This window comes from Balaenoptera musculus, chromosome 9, assembly GCF_009873245.2.
Source record: "Balaenoptera musculus isolate JJ_BM4_2016_0621 chromosome 9, mBalMus1.pri.v3, whole genome shotgun sequence".
NCBI lineage: Eukaryota > Metazoa > Chordata > Mammalia > Artiodactyla > Balaenopteridae > Balaenoptera > Balaenoptera musculus.
Window position 1 is genome coordinate 56911505 of NC_045793.1, and position 6000 is coordinate 56917504.

A 6000-nucleotide genomic window follows, 5' to 3' on the forward strand; every position below is an offset into this window, starting at 1 on the left:
GTTCCCTTCGTGGACACAGAACAGTATCTGGTTGTATTTAAATTTACTTCTCTGTTACTACTCTGTGAAGGAGCTTTCTTTAATCCCTACTGTAAAAAAAAAAAAAAATCTCCATTTAGGAGGACTCTAACCCATACCCACAGAGATTTGTTCTACCCTAGGAATCACAGCCCAACTCACACACAAACTCCATCCCTGCTGCAGAGGATGGAGGACACAACTTACAAGAGACAGGACACAGTTCTCCAATACATTTCCCTAAGTCTGAGTTTTTCAGTAAGAGGCAGTTAAGCAAAACCATCCCATTTGGTGCCTCGAGTCTAGGCCCCTCAAGTCTCTACATCAGTGAGAAATGAAATGTACACCTTCATTCCTTCTGTAGTTTTCTGGTAACTTACTGGACCAAACACACACACACACACACACAAACACACACTCTGCAAGGACAAACGTTTCTCAACTCTGGGACAATGGAAGAGAAACATTTTCCTAAATGATATTTCTTAAACATTTCTGGCTAAATTTACACAGATTTCCCTGCCCTTAGCAGAGATGGCCACAATACATGATTACACAGAGAAAAGTCGTTTACCATTGTTCACACCAGCATTATTTGCCATAACTAAAACATGGAAACATCTCAAATGTCCGTCAATGGATTAATGGATAAGCAAAATGTGGCATATAGATACAATGGAATATTTTTCAGTCTTAAAAAGGAAGAAAATTCTGCCCTTTCCTCGCCTGCCACTAAGGTGTTCGGTCCTGAGGAAGCTAAGTCTGTGCTGGGGTGAGGCCCTCACTTCACTGGCCTAGCACCACGCCCAGAGTGCCCTCATTCTTGGCATGCCCAGCAAAATGCGTAGGAGCGTGAGAGACCAATGGAGGAATGTCTCCCAACAATGCCCGCCCTTCTTTATATAGCTTCTGTTACGGAATGAATGTTTATGTGCCCCCAAAATCCTTATGTTGTAGCCCCAACCCCCCATTGTGACTTTATTTGGAGGTGAGGCCTGTGAGGAGGTAATAATAGTTAAATAAGATCATAAGGGTGGGGCCCTAATCCTTATAAAAGAAGATGAAGATATGTCATCTTCTTGCTCTCTCCATTATGTGCAGACACGGTGGAAGGCAGCTGTCTGCAAGCTAGGAGGAGAGCTCTCACCAGGAACCAGGTCAGCCAGCATCTTGATCTTGGACTTCCCGGCCTCCAGAACTGTGAGAAATAAATTTCTACTGTTACACCCAATCTGTGGTATTTTGTTATGGCAGCCCATGCTGATGGATCTACATCTTATCAGGATAGTTGTTTCAGCACAATTCTCACCTACCCCAGGCAGCCTGTCCTGGCATTATGATTTAGGTATTCCTGCTCTGTGTTCTCATAGTGCTTTCTTTTTATCTCTGTTCTAACACATGTCACATTCTAGGTATTCATTCATTCATTCACTTGAATATAAAAAATATATATTTATTGAGCTCTTACCATATGCCAAAGCACTCATCTTGGTACTGGGTACAAAGTTGCAAATAAAAAATCTTTCTTCTCATGGAGCTAATAAACACATAAACTTAAGTTTAAGATAAGCAGGGCAGTTTGATTAAGAAAAACTCGGGAGAAAGGAGCTACTTTTAATTTGTGGATCAGGGAAGGCTTCGTTAAGGAGGTAACATTTGAGCTGAGACCTGGATACTGAGAAGGATAAGTCCATGAGAGAATCAAAAGGAAGAGTGTTCTAGGCAGAAGGAACAGCAAGTGCAAAGACCCTGGGTTAGGAATGGGCAAATTAGCTGGCTCAAGAAACAGAATAGATAGCAAATGTGACTGGGCATGGTAGGTGAAGGAGAGAAAGGTCAGCACCATAGCCAGAGAACCAGATATAGAGCTTTTTGCTATGATGCGTGTGACTTAATTTAAATTAAAAAATTTTCAATATAGCAGTGTGATATTATGTGTTAGTATATGTGTGGGCAATTGCCCCAATATGGAATATAACTCTCAGGATGGTCAGCTAGAATTTGAATCAGGAAGGTCATATCAGAGGCAACTACTAAAAGCTAGATACCAGAGGCTTTGCAAATTTGCATAGTGAATGTTAGAAATGTGTTTTCATTGGTAAAAATATAATATGTAAATATAGAATAAAATGCTAGTTGTTAGAAATGGGTTTTTAATTGAAGAAATTAGTGACATATATATATTGTACTGGCTAAAATATTTCAGAGATACTCCTGAATATACAAATTTTATCCAAAAATCCAATTTAAAAAATAAGCAAAGACTCAAATAGACACTTCTTCAAAGAAGATATACAAATAGCCAATAAGCATATGAAAAAAATGCTCAACATCACTAATCATTGGGTAAATGCAAATCAAGATCACAATGATATACCACTTCATATAGGTTAGAATGGCTATTATCAAAAATACAGAAAATAACAAGTCGTACCAGGATAAGTGCACTCTTGTGCCCTTTTGGTGGGAATATAAAATGGTGCAGCCATTTTGGAAAACAGTATGGTGATTTCTCAAAAAATTAAACATAGAATTTCCGTATGATCCAACAATTTCACTTCTGGATATATATCCAAAAGAACTGAAAGTTGGGACTTGAACAGACTTTTGTACACCCATGTTTATAACAGCATTATTCACAAAAACCAAAAAGTGGAAGCAACTCAAGTGTCCATTGACAGATAAATGGATAAACAAAATACGGTGTATATATACACAATGGAATATTATTCAAGCTTAAAAATGAATGAAATTCTGACACACGCTACAACTTAGATGAACCTTGAAGACGTTATGCTTAATGAAATAAGCCTGACATAAAAAGACAAATATTGTATGATTCCACTTCTATGAGGTACCTAGAGACAGAAAGTAGTATGTGGTTACAAAGGTTGAGGAGAAGGGCAAAGGGAGAGTTATGGTTTAATGGGTTTGGGGTTTCAATTTGGGATGATGAAAAGTTATTGAGGTAAATGGTGGTGATTGTTGCACAACAGTGTGAATGTACTTAACACCACTTAAAAATGGTCACGATGGCAAATTTTATGAGTGCTTTACTACAATTAAAAAAAAAATTCCATCCAGCCCCATAGCCTGTTCTGTTAAGGATGACTCTCCAGGCTCAATCCCTAAATTGTCATTTGTCCAGCTAAGGATTTGGAAGATTCTGGTTGCCTAAAATAGACTATAAGATTAACTGGATCTTGCCTCTAGTATATTGTCACATTTGCCTCCAGTGTATCTTTCCTGAAAGGTGTGGTTAGAATACTAAAAAATGACAGAGCTGGGACTTCATTGCACTTACAGAACATATTACATAACTTTGTGTGTGTGTGTGTGTAAGAATTGTCCAAGCAAGTGCTTCATTGATAGAGTGAGGCTGTGGGGGAATGTAACTAAACCTCACTCAACTGAAACTATTGATGGCTACCCCTGTCTACCAAAAACAAAACAAAACAAAAAACAACCAAAAAATTAATATTCCTGACAATACTGGTACACTGAGCAAGATTATGTTCAGATAAATTTCAAAGGAAGTGAGAACTCTAATTTCTGTAAGAAGCCAAACTTTGAAATGTGGAAAATAACACATGCATGCTAGCTAGTATGATTTTGGGTATGTGTTCTATAAAGCAGGGGTCCCCTACCCCCGAGCCGAGGACTGGTAGCCAAGCCGAGGACTGGGCAGAGGACATGTTAGGAACTGGGCCGCACAGCAGGAGGTGAGTGGCAGGAGAGCAAGTGAAGTTTCATCTGCCGCTCTCCATTGCTCCCCATCGCTCCCATTACCACCTGAACCATCCCCCTGCCTCTGTCCGTGGAAAAGTTGTCTTCCACAAAACAAGTCCCTGGTGCCAAAAAGGTTGGGGACCACTGCTATAAAGGATGGGGGATAGTTAGAAACAAACTCATGTACCTAACTGTCGAAAAGCTGTAGTAACTGGTGGTGAAAGCATTGTGCCAGCCTGACTTTGAGGAGGCTTAATCACCTCTTCTGTATTTAGGTTGAGGTTAAAGATTTAGTGAAGGAAGAAAGAATGTTGCCATAGTTGAGGCTAGAATGCATAGCATAAGTGGAAAGAGAATAATATGGAGAAGTGAAAGTAGCCACATTCATCCACAAGCAGAGCCATTGCCTAGGGATATGACAAGATTATTTTCTGAGAGACTATCAGCAAGAACACAAAAATTAATAGAGTGAGAATTCGACAGAGGGCACAAAGTTGCAAAGTGAGGACATTAAGGTTTACACAAGGCTCCAGTTACAAACTATAAAAAAATAATTTGCTCAAGACAAGGAAAAGTAGGATGGAGTTTAGTTACCCAGAAGAGACCTAAAGGAGGAGACATTGTTCTGTTAATAGGGTATATTTAGGACCTTAAGCAGCCACCACCATATGGGAGACTGAGAAGAAACTTAAAAGAAACTAAGGTCCTCAAAACGAAGGAAGAAAACTTCAGCTAAGTCATCCTGCTTTTTGGTTCTTGCAGGAAACGCTGGCCCAAAGCCAATATTATTATAATTTTTTAAGCAAAGAGATGGAAAAGCATTCCAGGAATGATATACATAGAAACTAGGAGTTCTGCTTCTATTTAGGATGAAGAAAACCACATAAGAACATTGCCCCCTTCTTAAATCCAAACTCAAGGGGAAAAAAAATTTCGAAAATCATACCATTAGAGAGCCGTGGTTGCAAGGTAACCAAGCAGACTGAATTTAAGTATTGACAAACTCCTCTGAGGAGAGATGTGACTCTTGAACCATTTCAGTTTTGGGAGACCCAAGAAAAATTAAGTGGTCACCATAGAAGCATGTAAGAGTAATGTGCTAACATTATTAAAATGAATTTCTTAGTGCCAAGCTATTTTTGGTCAAATATAACAGAAAATTCATCAAGAGAAAATTTGGATTAAAATAAATATTAAAGGGAATTCTTTAGGCAGGAGGAAAATGATTCGAGACGGAAGGATAGAAATGCAGGAAGGAATGAAGAACACTGGGAGAAATAATTGTATATATGTGCATATATATTGACTTTAAAAGCAACAGTTTTAAAGTTAGCCAATTTAAATATAGAATTAAATGCATGATAACACAACAAGTGAAGAGGGGAGAACACGCTTTAAGGAGTTTTAGCTCTTGCATATTTGCTATATGTATATTGTGATTCTAATGTAATCTCTAAAAGAATAGCAATAAAATTAATAGAAAAAAGAATAAAAATGATTGGTAAAATTAAGGTAGATCAAGAGAATAAACACAAAACAGATGAGACAAATAGAAAACATATAGCAAGATGGTAGATATAAAACTAAATATATTGAGTGATGTCAGTGAAAATGGCAGTCAAAAGTTCCTAAAATTCTCCCCTCAAAAATAACAAGAAAACAGACCCCAAAAATGTCAGAATCAATTTTTTCAGAACTCTGAAAATTAACCGAAGCCTGTCAGCAATCCATGGAGCATTTATTTATTTATTATTTAAGTTTATTTATTTATTTTTTGGCAGCGTTGGGTCTTCGTTGCTGTGCGTGGGCTTTCTCTAGTTGTGTTGAGCGGGGGCTACTCTTTGTTGCGGTGAGCGGGCTTCTCATTGCGGTGGCTTCTCTTGTTGTGGAGCACAGGCTCCAGGCGCACAGGCTTCAGTAATTGTGGCACATGGGCTCAGTAGTTGTGGCTTGCAGGCTCTAGAGCGCAGGCTCAGTAGTTGTGGCGCACGGGCTTAGTCGCTTCACGGTATGTAGGATCTTCCCGGACCAGGGCTTGAACCCGTGTCCCCTGCATTGGCAGGTGGATTCTTAAACACTGCACCACCAGGGAAGCCCAGCAGGTGGATTCTTAACCACTGCGCTACCAGGGAAGTCCCATGGAGGATTTATTAAAGAAAAGCAGCTGTAGGGACTTCCTACAACTAAAGAGCCCACCCAGCGCAACCAAATAAATAAATTTTTTTTTAAAAAAAAGGAAAAGCAGCTGTATCT